The following is a 21831-nucleotide window of genomic DNA, read 5'->3' on the forward strand; positions in this document are numbered from 1 at the left end:
GCATACAGTCGACACTCATAATTGGGGTGGGAGGCTGCAGAGGAGAGAGGCTGCTCAGGAGTCTTCACAGCCCTGGGGCTGGGGGAGGGGGAGAAGGAGAAGGGAGGGGTGTGCATATGGGGGGCCACATGTGTTACCATACTCACGACTTGTCCTCCTGACACTCAGGCCGTATTCCCTTCCCTGGGACCCCCTTTCTTTCGTCCTCCCAGTCTTGAGGTGCGGGCTCTGACCCCCAGCACCATGCATGCTGTGCCCCGTTTTGGGGGGAGGAGACACGGGCCACCACGGCCCCACCCAGCCAGGAAGGAGACTGAGCCTTGTCTCTCACCCCTCCACGAGAGACTCTCACGCAGAGTGAGGGCTCTGGCGTCCCCAACATGGCACCGGGGACACCCTTTGTGGCCCGGAAGGGCAGTCACAACTGCCTAGCTAACAACCGAGGCAGCAGCCGAGCCAGAACCAGCAGTCCCCCAGGCTGGCAAAGGGCCAGACCTACTTGTTGGCCCAGGCCCCTCAGTTGGAATATTGAGGGTGTCTTAAAACCCATGTTCAAGGCTGCACAGGTGTCATCTGCCCCAGAGTCTGCTCCAGCTGCTCCACTGTGGCTAGCACATGATGGAATCTTCACCGACCTGAGGGGTGGGGAGTGCAGGGACTGAGGCATCTGTGCCCCTATCAGCAAACACAGTTCCTAGCCCAAGGATGCTTGTGGAAGGAGGGGAGGAAGAGATGAGGGAGGGAGGGCCTAAGGATTGGACTCTAGTCGGGCGGGACCTTCTGTAATTCAGTGTGGTCCTGAACCAGCAGCTTCAGCACTGCCTGGGAACTAGTTAGACATGCACATCTGGGGGCTCCACCCCAGACCTGCTGAATCAGAAACTGAGGGTAGAGCCCAGCATCTGTGCTTAAGAGCCCCCCGCCCCTCCCCTCGGGGATCCTGATGCACAACTTCAAGAACCGCTGGGCGAACCGATCAGTGGGACCGACCAACTGCCTGTGTGCCCACCATGGAAGACAGGAAAACATATGGAAGGTCTCCCCTAGGGAACGGGTCCAGAGCAGCTGCTTCTGCCACTGGCCACACTGCCACCTGGAGCAGTTCTAAAGAAACAGGGTGAGCTGGACGCCCCTCAACCTGGCTGCAGTGGACCGACCCTCTGCCCTGGGGCTCACCCACCTGCATTTCCAGGCTGTCAGCACCTGCATGAGGCAGCCACTTGGTGAATGGTGTTGAATGCAGGAGTGAATCTCCATTTTGGTGGGGTGTACCCATCGTGGACCTTAGTAGCAAACTTCTGGCTGACTTTAGGAGGGAAAGAACACTGACAGTTATCAGGTAACTCCAGGGTGGCGGAACACCAGGCCCAGAAGCTCAGCAGGCAGGACCAGTGCCCAGCTGCCAGCCTGGTCCCAGGCTGTTCCTGGGGAAACACTGCCCAAGGCCACTCGGCCAGCAGTGCGCCCAATGTTATGACGGACACCCACACCTCAGGGGGCACTCTCGTGCTCTGGACTGGACATCCGCAGCTCTGCTGGGCCGCCCAGAAGGGTCTTAAACTTCGGCTGTGTCTGCCACGTCTGGAGTCCGTGGGGCCCCCGTTTGTCCCCTCGCTCACCTCCCCTGGGAGGATTAAGCTCTGAGGAGCCGGCCGAGGCGGCCGCCCACACCGGCTGTGGGGCAGGTTGCAAAGCGAGTTTTCCGTGTGAAAGTCCCGTCAGCCAAGGCCTAACGGGAACACCTGTGCTCTGACGGCATCGGTCCACTGCCCAGGAGGACAACTGTGGTCAGGCCGCGGGCCCTGAGGATGCTCTGAAGGAGCGGGGGGCCTCCCTGGGACGGTGGGTGTCAGCTCCGGGCCGGGCCGCCCTGAGGCAAGGAGGGCTCTGCCTTTGGGGGTCCCTAGTCATGGAGAGAAAGCAGGTCGGGGGATCGGGGGAGAGCAAGGGTCACTCGGGGCGGTGGTCGCGGCATTCCCCCGCGGCAGCCCGGCCTGGGCCCCCGCCGCGTTCTCCCGCGCGTGCAGCTGGCCGAGAGCGTCCCCGCCCTCACTGCAGGCCTGCATTTCCCTCCCTTCACTCCAGGCTCATTTTCCCTCTGTCAGTCCGACAGGTTTTTACCCTTTCCCTAGAGAAGGCGTTCAAAGAAAATAAATCTTCAGCGGACTCAACGCCCTGGAGCAGAGGAGCCCCCCTGATGTTTATCCTGCGCCCCTCAAATCCCGAGGGCAGCCCTCGTCGCACGCTGTCCGCCAACACGCCTTCAGAGCGCACGCGTGAAGGACAGCATGCTACATGTTTTAAGGAACATTTTGAGGGTTTGTATGTGCTAGATGTTCTCTGTACATTAACTCGTTTGTGCCAACTTGAAAACTACGCGGGGCGCTCCACTGTTACCCCCATTCTCCAGATAAGGAAACCGAGGCACTTGCACGAGGTCACAGCAGTGTGGACTTGGGACCTGAAGACAGACGAGACGGTCTACCTCCGGCACCACAGGCTGAGACCATGGAGCTCGGGATACTGCTGCCTCCGCGGCCCGCCTCCGCCTCCCGAGTTCCAGCGGGCTGTTATTTTTCTCTTATTATGCTCTGGGCTCCTCAAAGGCAGGGGCTCTGTCGTGATTCACCTCCCCAGGGTCTTGTACAGAGCTCAGCTTTAGGCTTTCATAGAGATTGACGAATCAGTGACTAAAGGAAGAAAGGGAGAGAGGGAGAGGACAGAAGGGAGGAAAGGAGGCAGGGAATGAGGAGGCAGAGCCGTTTTGAAGGTCCCGTCTCAAGGACAAGCGATGTCGTGCGCCCTCTGCTGGACGTTCTGCGGTACTGCAAGGGCGGGGGCGCAGGGGCGTGCGCTGGGGTAGGGATCCCCATTACGGCTGCCCCAGCCCGTGCCTGATGGTTTTCCAAAGAACTTCACCAAAATAGTAAAAGTCTTTGCTGAGGTTCCATGACAAATGGCTTCAAGAGAACAAAGCACAATCGCCACCGCTCAGGCAATTGATCGTGGAACACAGTCTTCCCCAGGCCCCCTCTCAACATTTCCCCTCCTTATCAGGAATCCTAGCCAGAGCTGGCCTCCCGTTATGGGAGAGGTTAAGATGAAAATTCTGGTTATAAATGCACCTCCTGTTCCCCCGATCTGTGCTGTGATGTATCGTAATTTCTGGTTGGATCTTCAATGGCCGTCACACCGTCTAGTTGTAGGTTTCTCTGTCCTTGGGCCATTTTGCCAACTAGTTAAAAGTTGAAAACATTTTGTACTTAAAATACTGGAGACCTCTAGTTAAAGGAACCCTGGAGTGAGTTCTTTTGTGAAGCCAGGAGCCTTTTTACAAAGCAAAAGGATTTATCTTTTATACATTTAAATGATTTTTTAAAATTCTGGGCCCAATTGTACAAACAGTAAACGATGACAGGCTGATGGGTGTTAAAGCAAAATAGCCGGAGTCATGTGGAAGGTTTCACCCGAGGTTATAAAGCCAGCAGCAGGACAGGCAGAGGGTGACGGGTCAGGGTACGTGCCCCTGGTCAAACTTGCTTATTTAGACGCAGACCTTTCCATTTAATGCTCTGCCCTTCCCAGCAGTGGCGGCAGCAGCGCCGCCTCCACAAAAAGAACCGTTTCTCTCCATTTACAATGAAGAATCCAGGATGGGAGCAGCTGTGAAAGGGAGCCCTCGGGGCAGAGGTCCTGAGTCCTGTGGTCCCGCCCCTTTGACGGCTGCTGTGTTAAGGCCGTGGAATCTGGAGTCAGGAGTCTGATCTAGGTTCAGATTTCGTCTCTACCACCCCGTAGCTGTAGTGCAGGCAACAATCTTGCTAAGCTTCGCTTTCCTCGCCTGTGAAATGGGACTACAAACTCTGTCTGGCAGGGTTGTCGTGAGGATCACTGAGAGGGCTCGTGGAAATGCAGCAGGCCCTGAAGAAACAGTAGCCGTTGTCACCTCCGCTAGTTACAGCTGAGGCCTCTGGTTGCCTACATCTTCATTCTCCCCTTTCTTTCTTAGGAATATACCCAGCTTACAAAACTACAGTTCCAAGGCTGCTTTACACATAGGGATGGCTGAAACAGATAACGGAAGTTCTGGGACAGTAGGAAAAGCTGCTTCAAAGGAAGCTTACCTCGCTGGCAGATGAGCTTTTAGCCTTGCTCCTTCTTTCTTTTTTCTGCCTGGAACTCAGAATCGCTGGGTGGGGCTCTAGCAACCATATTGTGATCATGATGTAACCTTGTGGATGGGAGTCATGCTTCAGGATTGAGGAAGCAGAAGGCAGAGACTTTAGGGTCTCAGATGACATCATGGAGCCACCCTAGCAGCCCTGGGCCACCTACCTCTGAGGGACTTTAGGTAATATGAGAGAAAACAGCCCCTACGTTATTTAAGCCACTATGACTCGACAGACGTTAGTAGCAGCCGTATGCAGTTCCTTGCTGGGTGGCCGTAAGGAGAGACTTGCTAATACTTCTGACCCTCACTTTCATTTAGAAAATGAAGGAGTGGCTCAGATAAGTCCTATGAACCTTCACAAATGTCACATAACAGACCCGCATTTCCACCTCCTGAGTATGGAGGTTACTCCAAAGCAGAGTTTCCTTGGCCCCCCTGTGTGCCTTTGTCTTTTCTCTAAGATGCAACAGACTGGTTGGGGACCAGGGGAGGTGCAGAGGAAAGGGGGAAGGGGGAAATGAGAGGGGGGCATAGAGGGGAAAATTAGACCTTGACGTTAGCTGGCCTGATCAATGTGTTGCTGTCCCCCATACGCTGCCTTAAGGGGACGCTCTTGGCCCCCTTCCTGAGCTCGAGGGTTCCTGTGGTCTGCATGCTAGAGGATAGTTGTCCTTGCAAGGTCAGCCTGCCTCCTCCCAGTGGGAGCTGCTTCTGTCGCCTCTCAGGGGAAGGAAAGCAAAACTTCTAACAAAAGACATCAATCTGATGATTTTTTAAATGGTGAACTACAGTCAATAAGCAGCTACACTGGGAAATGGCCACGTGGGGTCACTGCATGCTCAGGAATGGGGGGGGCGGGGGCGGGGAGGGCCCTGTCTCAGGCGGGTTTGGATTTGAGAAAGGAGCTGCCCGAGGAGGAGATGGACGGGACAAACTCTTCGCTGCTTGGAGCCTTGGTTTCTTATTTGTAAAATGGGAAATCCAATATCTGTGTTGGTTGGAGTTGAGCATAAAGCACCCGTCAGTGCTGGGCACGTGGTGAGCCTGTCACTGCCAAGTTAGGGAGCAGGGTGGAGAGGCCTGGGGAGAAGTTAGGGTGTAGGTTTGCAGGAGGCTGGGCCAGGCAGGTGGAGGGCGGCCTGCGGGGAGCTCAGCAGAGCTGGGCCGCTCTCCGGGATGGGGCAGATTTGGGGCCATCCGCACGTCACTGTCATCGCCACGAGTGGTGTGGGCCAGTGGTTCTCAAACTTTAACAAGCTCGGAAGCTTCTGGAGGGCTGTTGAGACACCGATGGCTGGGACAGCCGGCCCCAAATACCATGTGGTTGTAACGGGTTCTTTCAGGGTCCGCTACCCGAGGCCTGGACTTGCCCTTCTCTGTGGATGTTCTAAAGCCAAGAGTGAACTTCAGGATTTCTGGCTGGCTTGGCATCGTGCCCGAGGAAGAGTCCAGCAAGGTAGCCCTAACTCCACACGACCAGCTTGTTGCTTTGTTTTTGCCTGCAAAAGATTTCATTTGACCAAATGGTTCCCTGGCTTTAAAAACATTTGAAGAGCATTGGTCTAAAGCAAAGAACAAACGTCTCAAAGTACATTTCCCAGGCCAGCAACATCAGCATCACCTGGAAACTTGCCAGACCGGCAGAGTGTTGGGCCCCACCCCAGATGCGCGTATCAGAAACTCCGGGTGGGACCAGCAAGCTGGGGGCGAACAAGTCCTGCCCGTGGTGCTGGTCTAAAGGCAGCGTGGTGCTCCAGCCGTTCTTCTCTGGGCCAGTTTGCTTCGAGTGTCATTCTCCTTTTTGGCCTTTCCTCTTTGGGATCCCAACCTCTCCTTCTCCCTCATTAGCTTCCAGGCCTTGCTCACCCATCTCTGCTCCCCACTCTGGACTTAGCAGTGGGGAGTGAAGGGCTAACCAGGTGCGCTCATTTCCGCTGGTCCCGAAAGTGAGTGATGCAATTCCCCCCAGGTTTCTGTCTGCAAAAATACATGCTTCCTTAAGAACCCTGAAAGAGAAAGTAAGAACCACAGGCCAGATGTGGGCGCTGGGATATTTTGTGGCCCTTGGACACCCCTTAGATGGCTAATGATAACGGCCTCTGTTGATGAGTGAGTATAACAGTAATAATAACAATGACAACAGCAGCAGCCATAGTAGCGACATTTGTGGGCACTTTCTGGGTGCCAGGTGTGGCTCTGTGTTAACTCATTCGCTCCTCACAACAAGCCATGAGGTTCGCACAACTGTTTTCCCATCTTCTCGAGGAGGGAGGGTTGGCACGGAGAAGTCCCGTGACCTGGGCTGCGTTCACACATCTCCTAAGTAGGGGCGTGGGCTTTGCACCCCAGCCAGGGTGACCCCTGCCCAAGCTACATAGGAGGTCTCTGAGAGACAGTGCTAGGAGGATCCCTTATTTGGACTGATCAGGCACTCCTGCTGACCGAGCGTTGTCTCCAAATTCTCTGGGGAGGAAGTCCATGTAAGTTCTGGATTTCGCCATCATTTTAGGAGGCAGGACAAACACGAGTCAAAGCAGGGGCTTGGCTGTTACCCCACACTCAGGACAGCTTCCTGAGCTCTCTGCGTCTCAGTCTCCTGTAAAATAGGGGTGAGGGCAGTATTTCTGGGGTTCCCATGAGGATCCGACGAGGTGACGCATGTAAAGTGCTCAGCAGGGACCAGGCGTCCAGCTGTTCCTCTGGGAAACAGCCACCAGACTGTCAGTCCTTCCTGTGAGCCCAGTGCTGGGCCCCCACCTCAAGGCTGGTGGGTGCCCCCCCCACCCCACCCCAGACAGAGCTTGGAATCTCATCAGACACTCAGTACCTGTCCGTGAGCAGAAGCAGAGGAAGAACCAGAGGATAGCTGTGTCCAGCCAGCAGTGGTCCTGGGAGCAGACCCCTCTGGAAAGCCCCACTCCCGTCTCCCTGCAGCAGGTCCAGAGGGGGCAGTAGCTGTTCCTGGGCACCGGGCAGGCTCAGCCCACGTCACAGCTCAGCCTCACTTGCGCCTGTGTGTTGGCTGAGCCTGGGAGGTTGTAGGAGTGGATACTTCATGTTGAACTCTGTCAGGTGACAGCCACCCTTCTAGCTTCGTATCTTGGGAGCTCGGGTCAGGGAAGCTTGGCAGTGGGGTGAGGGCAATGGCAGGCTGACTCGCAGAACCAAGAGGGGCGAGTCAAATGCACTTGCTCTGCACAGGGCAGGCCCTGCCACCTGGCATTATCCCAGGCCTTGGGGACACACTCCAGTGCCTTCCATCTGCATCCTTATTTTATTCTCCCAGCAATCCAGGGAGAAGGAGTTGGCCAAAATCAGTGATGTCTGGGAATCCCCAAAAGGCCATCCTCTGGGAGCTGAGCCCCCAAGCTCTGCAGCCTCTGGTGTGGGGCCCTCCCTGCCCAGCCCTGTCCTCAACCTGGTAACACTGCAGGGGACATTCAGCTGGTCTCTGCAGAGCTCGAGGGCTAACGAGGCCGGGGAGCGAGCTGCATCCCTTCCACGTCATCTGCTCTTGCCTTTTTGCAACATCTGATTGTAATTTCCTTGTCTTGGAGCCACTTTTCGGGGTTGGATTAATACCAGGCCCTGAGTTAGGCGCCTCACTTTCCAGTTCATCCAGCAGCTTGTGGAGGGGCCCGTCCACCACCGGGAAGCTGAGTCCCTGCGTTGATCAGGGCTGTGATCTCTGTGGACACACAGGCTGCGGCACAGCCATGTGAGGCCAGGCCCTGCCCTCCACTGCCAGATGGAGGGAGTCCAGCCGGACATGCCTGGGGGGCCAGGTGGGTCTGCCAGGGGCGGGTGCTGGAGACTGAGCCTGCAGCCACCTCAGGTGTTCTGGATAAATACCTGTCGAGCCCAATCCATGGAGTTTACAAGTGGAATGTTCCTAAACATAGCTGAAAGTATGTCCGCTCAAGGTAAAAGCTACAGCACTTCATGCAAACCATGGCTCTAGAGTGGAGGGAAAATATGTCCCGGCACCAATCACTGTTCTTGGGACCGTTCCAGATGCCCGGAGGGTGTTTATTGCAGAACAAATAAATAAGAAAAAATAAATATAATGATATATGCATTATGTGTCATTATCAATAAAATATATCATATAATATAGTATATTTTCTATAATTATATATCAAAATTATGTTAATAAATACAATACAATATATAATTATATTGTATATTTTATAATTATAATTATGTATGTATATTATTATATACACATATGTGTATGCACACACACGCACACACACTGTCCTGAGGAGAAGCTGCCCCTTCACTCTCTTTGAGGAAACCCTCACTGCATTTTGGTGTTGAAGTTCGCCTTTCCCTTATGAAGTGCTGCTGACCGCTGATGGTAGGTCTCTTTTTTAGCATCCTTACTGGGTGAAATAAAAGGTTAGTGACCCTGTGATGACCTCCCCAAACATGTCAGAATCGCGACGAGTCCATGCTGTCTACAGTCTGCAGCCCGCCCCGCCCTCCTGTCCTCCTCCACACGTCCTCCCTCGGCCCCAGCTGCCGTCACACCAGGTAGCGCAGGGCAGAGCCCTCGCGTCAGGCCCCAGTGAACATGCGTTTGGAGTCTCCAGCGAAGTGCCGCCCGGAGCCAGGTGCTGGGACGCGGGCCAACAAGGCCCGGTGGTGACTTCCTCAACATCCCGCCTGGCTCGCTGGCTCCATCGTCCTCCGCCGGCCCTGGCCCCAGAGGCATAATCAGCGCGAAGCCGGAGTAGAAGAGGGGCGGCCGGCGCCCACCGGGGGCGGACCCAGCGCAAGCCAAGTTCTAAGGGGTCAGATGAGGAGCCTCCCGCCCCGTGTGGGAGAGCGCGGGAGGGCCCTTCCCCTGAGCCTCGAGAAAAGAGAGAAGCCCTCCCTCCAGCACGCTGTGTGCAGTAGGTGCTCAATAAATACATATTGGCGCCATGGCTGCTCGTCTACTCAAGGTCCGGGGTCCAGGCCACTCCTTCGCTTTTTCCTGCAGGTGTGGTTTCTAAGGACTCTGCTCCCTCCTGCCAGGAAAAGGTGCCTATTTTTAGCACACAGGAATTGATGTGTTGGCCCCAGGGCTGTTGAATCCCCTCCAAGGCTCCCGCTGAGAGGAGCTCCAGAGCTGGGAGATGGACTGCCTGAGCCTCCCCGGCGTGATACACGCCCCTATTGGAAGAAGCTGGGACCTGGGGGGTGTAGAGGAAATGGTTCCAGTCTCCAGGGCATCTGACCCATATGTGTGTATTTAATCCAGGAAAAGCAGGTTTGTACACATTTTTGCAATCTGATGAAATTCTGCCTTCGAAAGGCCCTGAATTCAAAAGCTAAAATGCAGTACAAGAAAGAAGTGGTCTTGAGCTTCATCAGGCTCCCCTGCTCGTGCAGGAGCCTCCCTTGGCTTCCCCCTCGCTCTTTTCTTGCTCCCAGCTCCTCGGCTCCTCTAGTCACAGTCCCAGCCACACTACAAAGCTGGCGATGGAGGCACGGAGGGCGCGGGGACGGCCCTGAGCACTTTGCATATGCTGCCTGCAGGTAAGTACCATCACTGTCCCCACTGTAGAGGGGGACACGGGCACAGCGGCCAGACGACCTGCCTGGGGCTTGCAGCAGGCGGTGGTGCAGCTAAAGACTGAGCTCGTACAGTTACCCCTCCTGCTCTCATCCCTTCCCTGGCACCAGCCTGCACGGAGCTGTGAGAGTCAGTCGTGTGTGTGAGCGTGGCTGGGCCGTGCTGCCCAGATACTTGGTAAAGCATTATTCTGGGGAGTCTGCGATGGTGCTTGGATGAGATTAATGTTTGATTTGGCAGACTCTTTTGTGCCTCGTGTCTTTCCCTCGCCCCAGTGCCTCTGAGATTCATCCATGTGGTTCTGTGTTCCACAGGTTTCATTCCTTTTCAGTTGCTGCATAGTATTCCATTGTGTGAACACTCTTATAGGCTGAGGATTACGCTTAAGATCAGTGAACTTTATCTTTACCATACACATGTGTTTCCCCTCAATTTAAAAAGTTTTACAAGGTGTGTGAGAATGCGTCCCACTGTGAACAAAGGCTGGCAGCGGCACACAGCTGAAATGGTTTCTCACTCGTTTGCACTCTAGCAGCAGTGTGTAACTTACTGGTTTCACCTCATGTTAGAGTTATCTGTGTGTATCTTCTGTTCTGAACTGTGAGATCCTAAAGGAGGAGGCTGAGAGGGCAGTGCCAGTGGTGTGCTGGCAAAGGTCGGTTACTGACTCCCCAGAGAAGTGTATATACATGTGGATAAATATGTTGATTATAAATTTGACTGCTATAAAGGACATGTAGCACACAATTTACAAATAATTATAAAATATATAATACTCTTTACTGTAAATTCGATATAGCCAATTGATTCTCACAGATTTTTTAAACTTTTTTCTTGAACTCTTGTATTCTTAACCGTCCTGTGGTTGCATTTCAACCGTGACTCGACAAATGGAGTGGCTTCCATGCTGCACATGATTTTTGTTCTTGTTATTTTCTGTCTTTTCATCTTACATTTACAATTTTAACACATTACTCTATCATTTTGGTATTTTATGGATCAGAATCTGAGAAATAATTTTATCTTGTTAGGGAAATTCTTGATACCACTTGATTAACATAAAATTTTCTGCTAGTGATTTTATTTGTTTAAAAATGACATAAATTTCATGTTAAATACCTTGTTTTTCAGTTAATACCTCTAACCTCCGTATGACTTCCTGATTCTTGCAAAATTGACTGCTAGTCTTTATAATCCTATCAGTAACAACAGTGTAACAAAATCAGACTGCAAATAAGTGCTTGATACTATCACATTTGGCGAAGTCACTCGTGTCATTGTAAATGAGTATAATTTCACCATAAATGTTGGTTGATATTTTTGTTTACGTTCATAAGACAAAAGTGAATCAACAAAGATGGATGTTGGAACTTCACTCATTTGCCGATGATCGAAGAAACTTTTTGTTAAATTAGATAATAGTTTCCAAATACTGGAAGAACATTTGCTAAATTTTTGTGCTGATTGCAATGTAATAGCTACAGGCATAACACACTTTTAAGTTTAATCTGCATTATTAAAATTTTGTCCATCTACTTTCTCAGTCTAGGTGATATCATATAATAAATCAAGCCCCGTTTGCAGTATTTGCCAGTTTCGTTGGTGTAAATACTCCCACCATGGTCCTTTTCAAGCTACTAACATGTTATCACAGAAGTGATGCCTGAGCTCATTTTTGAAGGATAAATATGGGTTAACTGGATGGACAAAGGAGAGGTGCATTCCAGGCAGAGAGAAAGGCAGGAGAAAATGCACAGGCGCACAAAGCAGTTGGAGCGTGAAGGACCCTGTCTGGAGCGTGGAAGACCTCGTCTACCCACCAGAGTTGATAGAAATGAGAACTAACATTCGCTGGATGAGTACACTGCGCCATCGCTGGGCTGAGCATGACCTCCTTTAATCCTCGTTAGCATCCCATGAGGTAGGAATTTTTGTTATTCCTTTTCACACACAAGGAAACTGTTGTGGATAGAGCACAACGATTTCCCTGAGGTCACACAGCTGCTAAGTGGTAGAGCTGGGATTTGAACCCAGATTAGTCTGACTCTAGAACTCTAAATTTACCTATAATCTCATAAAGCCCTCTCCTGTCTCACAGAAATCCAGGCAGAAAGTGGGGCCCTGAGCCAAGGCAGGCTGTGCTGGGGGATAGAGAGGAGGGCAGCAGTAAAGAGGAAACAGCCTGGGATGAAACCTGGTGACCAACTGGTTGTGGAGGTGAGAGGGAGAGGGGGGGAGTGTGACAACAGAATTTTTAGCTTGAACAGTTAGGTGGCTGTTGTTGCCCTTAACCAAGGAAAGGAGCGGAGGGGGAGTAAGTAGAGGACTGGAAGGGAGACGGCGCTTCTGGGCATGCTGAGTGGAGGCAGCTGAGACATGAGACGGAGACTCTTTAGGAGGTGTCGGGAGACGTTAGGAGCAAAACCCGGCCTTTCTGTCCCGAAGTCATCATAAACCCATGGGCGGTGATCTCACCTGTGAGCATGTGAAATGCTTCAGGGAGAGCGACAGTGTTTACCGGCAGTAAACCAAACTCTAAGGGCCAACGTGGAAGGATGCTCTTTACATTTCCATGTGTTACCACTTGGTTGAGCATTCCTGGAAGGCTGGTTTTAATTACTACAGATTCTAGTAAACAATAAGAGAGCAATCCTTCTGGAAGTTGCTGCACTACTTTATTTTCAGAGATAAACCATCTGTTATCTTCCACGGAGAGGCCCCACGTGGACGCAGAGCCAGCTCTGCAGGCCCCAGACTAGCAGCTGCCCTGCGCAAACTGAACGCAGAAACTGTTTTCCTGGGGATCCCCATCCCACTCTTTTTTGGGGGAAGGAAGAAGAAGGAATGGGGGATTTATAATCATGCTGGCCAAAAAGGGAGGGGCTACCAGTCTGTGAAAGCTCTCCACTGGCCGCGGAGCTGAGAGAGAAGAGGAGGTGTCCTCATTCACACAGGAAGAAGAAGCCCCTTTGGTGCCTATAGATGTAGCTTCCTGGGCTCCTTCAAAACTTCTGTTCAGTAGGTCGGGGGCAGGGCCCAGGAATCTGCATTGTAGTGATACCTGCATTAGTCAGGGTTCTCCAGCGAAATATATATACAAAGGGATTTATTCTAAGGAATTGGCTCACACCATGATGAAGGCTGAGAAGTCCCACAGTCTGCTCTCTGCAAGCTGGAGACCCAGGAAAGCCAGGGGTGTCATTCAGTCTGAGTCCAAAGCTCTGAGAATCAGGGGAGCAGACGGTGGAAGCCTCAGTCCAAGGGCAGAAGAAGACTGATGTCTCAGCTCAAACAGGCAGAGAAGGGACATGTGCTCCCTTCCTTCGCCTTTTGTTCTGTTCGGGTCCTTAATGGATTGGATGGTGACCACCCACACGGGGGAAGTCCATCTGCTTTCCTCAGTCAACCCGTTCAAATGCTAATCTCATCCAGAAACAGCCTCACAGACACACCCAGAGTAATGTTTGATCAGATGTCTGGACGCCCTGTGGCCCAGTCAGGTTGGCACATAAAATCATCCATCACACCACCCCAGGTGAGTCTGAGACTGGGCAGTTCTGAGAGGATGGAGCTGGAGAAAAGACGATGGAGAGAAACTGGGAAGGAGATGGAAGAAGGACAAGCTGGGAGCCGGAGGAAGGTTGCGTCCTCAAACCTTCAGGACAGTCTCAGGAAGGAGGGAGGGGTCACCTATGTCGGAGAACTCAGGTCGCCATCAGAAGGTCACTGAATGCTTGGGTCAGAGTGGCCTTTGTGACATGGTGGACAGAGGCTGACTGGACTGGACTGAGCCTGGACCAAGAAGTGCGGAGCTGGCCAATGGGAACAGGTCATTTCCACGGGCTCGCCATGAAAGGAAGGAGAGACACGGGCCAATGGTCAGTCAGTCACCACACAGCGACGTGAGGAAGCTCTGCTGTGTACCCCGGGGCCCAGGGTGGCTCTAGTCTGGCTGACTGGCTGTGGCGTGTGTAGGTGTGGGCGTGGATCTGTTTCTCTCCCTCTCCTTTCTCTGTCACAGTGAGTGCTGGGCATTAAGTTCTCCTCCCTCTTCCCTGGGAGCCGTCTGGTCCAAGCCTGGCTGCAGAGTGGGGTGTGGGCTCCCAGGCATTCTATCCCTTCTCCTGACCCCAAGCATATATACAGCCCTGTTTTGCATCAAGGACTGCCTTGATAATCCCTGTAATGAGAGATGGGGTTACAGAAAGCACAAATGTGGTCAATATGCAAAGCTTCCTAATTTTGCAAGTTCTTATAGTTCGTAATTTCTACTTGGGATGGCCAATGGAAAGTTGACAGGACCTAGGGACAGATCTTTTATGTGAAATATTGCATAATACAGAAAAATACAGAGAACATATTCCACACCATTGGCTCCACTGTCATCTCAAATTCTAACAGGTTTCCGTATTGGATTCATATTTATTTTTAAGAAATTAAAAAGGATAAGTAATAGAGCAGGCCTTCAAGTGCTAGTGTATTCTCCCTCCAAAGCCTGTGTTTGCACACGTGCATACACACACACACACACACACACACCAGGCAGTGACTGCTAGGGTCTGGCCTCCTCTTGCCTGGCAGACCCCTCGTTCTGCGCCGGCTGCCGAGACCATTAAACATGGGGCTCCTTGGAGGAACTAAAGGGATAAAAAGGAATCGCAGCCAATCACTTTATCCTTAAACTTGGGGGCATCTTTGTGCTGTTTGTCTGCTGTTCCTCAGTAAAACAAAGATAGTAAGCAAGCGTGCCACCTTCCGGATTGTTCTGCATGTGTCCTTCTGCAGCGTGCTGCTGTGCTCAACTTTATGGATAACTCGTGTTGTGTGACTGCGCCTCGACTTGCAGATCCACTCTCTTCCGGTGTACATTTAGGTTCTTTCCATTTCCTGTTCTAAAGAAAGCTACAATTAACACCATTTACCAGCACTGGGCATTGCGAGATGTTTTTAATTTTAGGCGATCTGATGTGATTGAAACAGTGCCTCATTGTGGTTTTAATTTGCATTTCCCTGCTTCTTGTGAGGTTGGGGATCATTTCACATGCTGTTGGTGGTTCTGCTTTCTTCTTCTATGAATTGCCTGTCCTGCCTTTGGTGTGGAGAGTTTCTTCATGTAAGAGAGTGTCCGTCGGTCATGTTCACATCCCGGAGGAAGGCACTGTTGAGAGGGATAGATTAAAGATACTGCCTGAGGGTGAAGCAAAGGTCCTGAGGAGGCAGGGGGAGCAGGGACCCAGAACACGGGAGGAAGATTAAACTTAGAATGGAGTGGAGGCCGTTCCTCTGACAGGAAGGGAAGAAGGAAAGACACTTCCCCAGGTAGCGATGGCCAATGGGAAATCGAGGAAGCTCATGCCCTGTGGCCTCCATTTTCTTTCTTGGGGTGGTGGTGGCAGGAATGTGAGGGAGGCTGTGGGACGGGAGAAAGATGCTCTGGGGAATGCAGTGGGGAGAGCGGACCAGACTCTGTATGAGAATGATCAAGTGGCTCTGAAGGGCCTGGGGACAGTTTGGGTCAGACCAGCACTGAACCAGTGTGCCCTGGAGCATGTGGTGTCCACCCTGGGTGGGAGGTTGTTGTTGTAAGAGGACCACCAGCTATTTCAGAGCAAATAACTGTGACGATCAACGGGGACAAGCTGGTTTTAGGCTCCGTGGTGCATCTCTGCCCTAACATGGTATAGAGATGTTTGAGAATCTTCAAATGGGAATGTCTTACCCGCAGAAGGACCCCAGCCAGGGCTACCTTCAGTGAAGGTGTGAGTTATGCTGACAGCCAGAGGGATTGCTCAGCCAGTCCCTCAGACACCTCTGCCTTTTCCTGGAGGTAATCTTCACGTGTCCTAACAAACGGCCTAATCTTCATTTCACTCACAGTGATCCCACTATACAGTTCCTTTCAGAGCCATTACAGATGAAGCTGCCTGATGTCCTGCAAGTGAGCATGTATGTCACCAAGTTGTGTTCATATAAAACTATTTGTATTAGTTTCCTGGACAGCTACCAAAACAGATTACCACAAACTGGGGCACTTAAAACAACAAGAAGTTATTCTCTCACAATTCTGGAATCCAGAAGTCCCAAATCGGGGCCTAGGGGCTGGGCTCCTCCTGGAGGCCGTAGGAGAGAATCTGTTCTTTGACTCTTCCAGCTTCCGGTGGTTGTTGGCATTCCTTGACTTGTGGCCACATGACTCCAATCTCTGCCTCCATCTTCACATGACCTTCTCCTCTGCGTGTCTGTATCTCTCCCCTTGTAGCTCTTACAAGACACATGTCATTGGATTTAGGGCCCACTCAGATAATCCAGAATGATCTCATCTTACGATCCTAAAATTAATTTCATCTGCAAAGACCCTTTTTCCAAATAAGGTCACATTCATGGGTTCTGGGGATAGGATGTGGACATATCTTTTGGGATGCCACCATTCAGCCTACTAAGTACTATTTACTCAGGCAAACCTTCTAGAAAAGTAGATGTCACTTGAAGCATTTAAGATGTGTGACTCAGGGGCCCCCTGCAGTGTAAGAGCCATAGAGATTCTGGAGAAGACCTCTGCAGTCCCATTGTACAGAGGAGAAGCCCGGGGCCCCAGGAAGGGAAGCAGCAGAGCCTGAGATAGCCTGGTGAGAGTTCCTCTCCTCAGAAACAAATCCTTGTACCTGGAAATAACTCTCACATGCCCTTTCTGCAAACAGCAAAACCTGGTTGGAACATCTTTTCTTCAGTCCAGAAGCCCAGACCATGAGCAGACTCCGTGGCACTTGTTCAGGGCAGAGTACAGGGAGCAGTAACATTGATTTTGGCGAAGTGCTTAACACTTCTCGGGTTGTATAAATGACTGTCCTTCTCTTCACTTGATGCCTGGAACCCATTTAATTTTTGTTGGAGAGCACAGCTGATTTCAAATGTCATCTGTTGTAAACATCTATGGCTAAACTGCCATAGATGTCAGAACAAAGGTTTATTGGTCACTGTGAGATTTTCCTGGAGGGAGACGGGGGATTGTGCGACAAGCTGGAGGGAAGGACCTGTGTTTGGAATCATCCCGATCTTTTAACCACTAAAGTGTGTGACCTGGGCCAGTTGGCTAACCTCCCTGGACCTCCTCTTCTCCACCTATGACATGGAGTCGATGACCCTAGCTCTGGGAGTTGGCTTGAGGACTGGTGACACAGTGGTTGTGAAAGCACCTGGCGTGTAGTCACTGCTCGACAAAGAACTTCAAGGTTTGTCTTTTAAACAAAAGGTGCTTCCAATCTAGAAAGGAAGGTGACATGCGGTGCTTTAGGTAACAGCTGACACTCTCCTGTGTTTTACCCTCTTCCAAGTGTGTCACGTGTATGCGCTCATCTAACCCTCTAACGACTCTGCGAGTCCGGCACTGTTATCATTTGGGGAAACTGAGGCTTAGAGCAGCAAAGTGACTTGCCCGAGGTCATGGAGCTGCTCCACGTTAGAGGTGGGGTGGGACCCAAGGCAGATGTGCTCCCGAGCCTTCTCTCTGCCGTCTCTCCAAAATTTCAGAAGGAATATGCTAAGGGAGGTGAGAGAGGCTCGGGCGGATTTGAGGTCAGAGAGAGAGTACTGCAGGCGGAGAAGTGCAGAACGGCTTCAGGACGCTGATGGCATTTAAAGGGCTGGGCTGGATTTTAACCGACATAGGTGTGAAGCCACCCCCATTGCACAGGGACAGGGCAGTTTGTCCTCTGTCCCAGCAATTCCTCGTTCGACAGAACCTTGTGTTGGCTTTTCCAGAGCTTCAGGAAGGTAAGCCGGCCCCCCTCCAGCCAGGGTAGAGACGCTTCAGACAGGCCAGATTTCAGACACCAAGGAGACAGTGCTGACCCGCAGATCTTCACCAGGTGGGGTGACTAGCTATTGTCCAAATCGAGACACTCTGGAGAGTTATTGGCCATCAAGCCAGGACAAGACGTGTCATCTGGGACTGTCCTAGCAAACTGGATCATACGGTCACACTGCCATTGAGCAGCCGGCTGCCTGGGCCTACAGAACATATCGAAGCACAGCCCACATGGCCCTCCCTGCAGGGCTTCTGAGTGGCAGGCTCACTGGGGAAGCTGTCCAAACCAAATAGGGTGTTGCTGACGAGAGGATCTGTGCTGGGGGCAGCCGGGGAGAGGTGAAGACCCCTTACCTGCCCGCTCATGCAGTGACGACACACCCACGGCCCCCTCTGTGTTTTGGGAATTAAGAAGAAGCCGCAAGTCAAAGACCTCAAGCCTTTCCATGGAGAAGGGACTTTCTCACTCATGAAGGGAAAACGCCACTGGGGTCGTTATTTGAGTAACTCAGGCAAGAAAACCCAGTGTCTGCTTCAAGCACTAGAATAACCCAGACGAAAATAGCCTTGCAGGTTGTTTTTCTTCTTTTCACCCAACGAGCCTTGGAGAGGTTTGTGGTGTGTCCCACGTAATGATGGGCCCTCAGAGCTCTCAGTTCCCCCTTCTCGGTCTCAGCAGGGAGCAGGGTGCCCGGGAGGAGAAGTAGCCCCTGCACCATCTGGGGAGCCACACCTGTGCCCAGTCCCTCTCTCCTGGTCCACGAGGCCCTGTCTGCAGACAGGGGTCACCAGCAGCCTTGCTGCTAAATCCTCCTCATGCATCCCTGAGGGGAGAAGTGGGCACGGAGCCGGGCCCTGGAAGTAGGGGATGAGACAGGACGGTTTTATAGGAATGCAGGGAGGGTGGGTGCTCCTGGGGTGCACAGGCAGCTTGAGGAGGGTGGAGATGACACACTTCCTTCTGCACATGGGGCCCAAGTTGGGGCTGCTGGGGACACCCACAGCATGGGTGACGGACTGGAGGAGAGCAGGGTCCCAAGCTTCAGTGTTGTGAGGCTGAGGAGGAGCAGAGCTGGGACAGCACCGTGAGGACCCAGGCCTTCCTGTGTGTCCTCACCCACGGCCCCCCGTCCAGGCCCCGAGCCCCTCCCCGGACCCCCACCACCCATAGGGTGACTAACACACGAGGGCCGGGGCCTCTCTCTGGAGCGGGATTTGTCCGCTCACCAGCGGCGTCCCAGGAATCTGCTTTGTCTCTCGGAGGGATAATTAACTCGTGTTAGTATGATATCAGAAAATTGCTAATTATGGCAATGAGTTAACACAGCGATCTGGGAACTTGTGGAGCTATAGTTAGTGATGACAGAAAAGGAAAATATTTGACTGTTTTGTGCTGCACCCGGGTTCTCAGGAGGAGGCGAGAGACGAGGCTTGGCATGGGGCCATGCTGGGAGCCCCCGGCCCCCCAGGCTCCGTTTCCTCCTCGGAGTGTGGAGTGGAGGCGGTCGGCTGGGAAGTTCAAGGTGATGTGAGGAATGAGGATGACGAGGGGGCTCATGTCACTGGGATCCAGTGCCCCATGAGGGACAAGGGAGTGGGTATGACCTGTTCCCACCCCAAAATCACTCTCACATGCTCACACACACATATACTCACACACACACACACACACACACACACACACACACACACACACACAGAAACATTTAAACACTTCAAATGAGAACTCTCCTCCTGGTCCCGGAAAGAAGATGGTCATGTCAGCATCTTGAGTTCAGATGTCTGGATTAGATCCTGAGCCAACCTTGGTACCTTGAGAGAGTAAATTCTCCACCTGCCATATTCTCTGAGCCATAAGCTTTAAGGGCGACAGAGAGAATGCTAGCAGCACGAGCTATAAATTCTGCTATGACGCTTAAACTCCAGGAAATGTTGGTTGTGCTTGCAAATTACTTCAAAGAAAAAACTTTCAATTGACTGGGTACCTTTCAGAGAGGTAATGTGTGATGTGTAGTAGAGCCCTGTAGGTATAACTCATGAGCAGCCCACTGCCATCTTGCAGTCGACATTCAAGGTGCTTCTTATGAGTGACCAGAGTTGAGAACCACCGTGAGTCTAGAGAGCGGCTCCCAACCTTTGCTGCACATTAGGATTACAAATCCTGATGCCCAACCAAGCACCCGGATCTTGATTTCTAATCCATCCTCCAATAAAAGGGCCCAGGGATTGTTGAAGAAATGATTGATTCTAGGGCTGGGACAGGAAAGATACAAGAAAGCCTGGAGCGTGTTGTAGTGTCAGAGAATAAGGAAGTGCTCAGAGAACACAATTGTGGAGGTGTGTCAAAGGGACACAGGAGCCAACTGAAAGAGTTCCCAATGGCCAAAGCTGGAACGATTTGAGCAATGAAATATAGGACCATAAGCAATGTATAAAATAAATATCCATGAGTCCATACTGATATAAATACGTGATTGAAAAAGAAACTAATGGGGAGAATGGACAAATCTCTTGTACAGAAGAATTCCAAATAATTTATGCTCTTCCATCAAGGAGGTGGAACAGAACTCCCACCTCTTAAGTGAGGATTATGTATAATGACTTCCAAAGAGGGTAGGATGCAAAGGGGGAAAAGGAGTAACTTTACAGTGGAGAAACTTGACAAACCCAACCTCAGCCAGGTGAGCAAGGTCAACCTCAACGGTGGTAAGTCATGTGCTCTTGATTGGTGAGCACCTCTGGGGTCTTCCTCCGAAAAACCCATGACCCCAGTCAAACCATGAGAAAAACATCAAACAAACCCACATCAAAGGACAGTCTACAAAACACCTGACCAGTACTCCTCAAAACTATCAAGGTCATCAAAAAGAAGGAAAGTCTGAGAAACTGTCACAGTCTAGAGGAGCCTAAGGAGACATCATGACTAAATGCCACGTGGCATCCTAGGTGGGATCCTGGGACAGCAAAAGGACATTAGGTGAAAACTAAGGGCATCTGAATAAAGAATGAACCTTAGTTAATAATAATGTGCCAGTGCTGGTTCGTTATCATGACAAAGGGACCACAGTCCTGTGAGATGTTAACAAGAGGGAAACTTGGTGAGGAGCATATGGGAGCTCCCTATACTACCTTCTCAACTTTCCTGTAAATGTAAAAGTATTCTAGAACAAAAAGTTTATTTTATTTTATTTTATTTTAGATTTTTTGAGGAAGATTAGCCTTGAGCTAACTACTGCCCATCCTCCTCTTTTTGCTGAGGAAGGCTGGCCTTGAGCTAGCATCCGTGCCCATCTTCCTCTACTTTATATGTGGGACACCTACCACAGCATGGTGTGCCAAGCAGTGCCATGTCCGCACCCGCGATCCGAACCGGCGAACCCTGGGCCACTGAGAAGTGAATGTGAGAACTCAACCATTGCACCACCGGGCCAGCCCCCAAAAAGTTTATTTTTAAAAATCCTGATTCCGAGCACACTTAGAGCAACGAAATCAGAGTGTCTGGAACAGGAGCCGGGCATCAAGGCTTCTGAAATTTCCTGGATGGTTTTAATGTGCAGCCAAAGTGAGAACCTCAGGCTAGTTTGTGCTGCAGCAACAAACAACTCTAAGTGTCTAAACAACACAGATTTTTGTGTCCCTGTAGCTACACAGCCATTATGGGTAGGCCAGGGCATGCTGTTCATCATAAGTGACTCAGGGACTCAGGCTGGTGGGGCAGCCACCATCTCCAATGACTGGCATGGGGCCAGAGGGAAAAAGAACTCCTAGGGTCTCACCTCAGTAATTACAGGCCCTGAGAGAAGGGACATGTGCCACTGGCTCTCACAACTCATTGGGCAGACTAGTCACACGACCCCATCCCGCCACAGGGAGGCAGGAAATGCAGGCCTACCATGTCCTCAGAAAGTGGAGAGCAAGAATATTTGGCAAACAGTTGTAATGGCTACCACAAATGTGCGGCCAATGCTTAGCAAGAGGGATTTAAACAGAAAAGTTCTTTCTCCTGATGCATGGTGTTGACTGAGGGCCTGGTTCTGCCTCACGCCCAAGCCCTACCTCACACCTCCATGGTGGACAATGACTGTCTGTCTTGTATCCTGTGTCTTTGTCTCTGTTCTCAATGCCCTATCTAGGGCCCTAGTCTCTCTAAGAGTAGGGACTTCCAGAGACTGGAGTCTCATTGAGCCACCCCCTGCCCTACATGCTGGTAGAAGATGTCTTTCCATCTGATGATAAAGTTCTCTAAAGTCCCTTGAGACTCAGTTTCTGGAGAGGGTCTGCTCTGAATTCTCT

The sequence above is a fragment of the Equus caballus genome, chromosome 15 (assembly GCF_041296265.1).
Source record: "Equus caballus isolate H_3958 breed thoroughbred chromosome 15, TB-T2T, whole genome shotgun sequence".
Taxonomy (NCBI): Eukaryota; Metazoa; Chordata; class Mammalia; order Perissodactyla; family Equidae; genus Equus; species Equus caballus.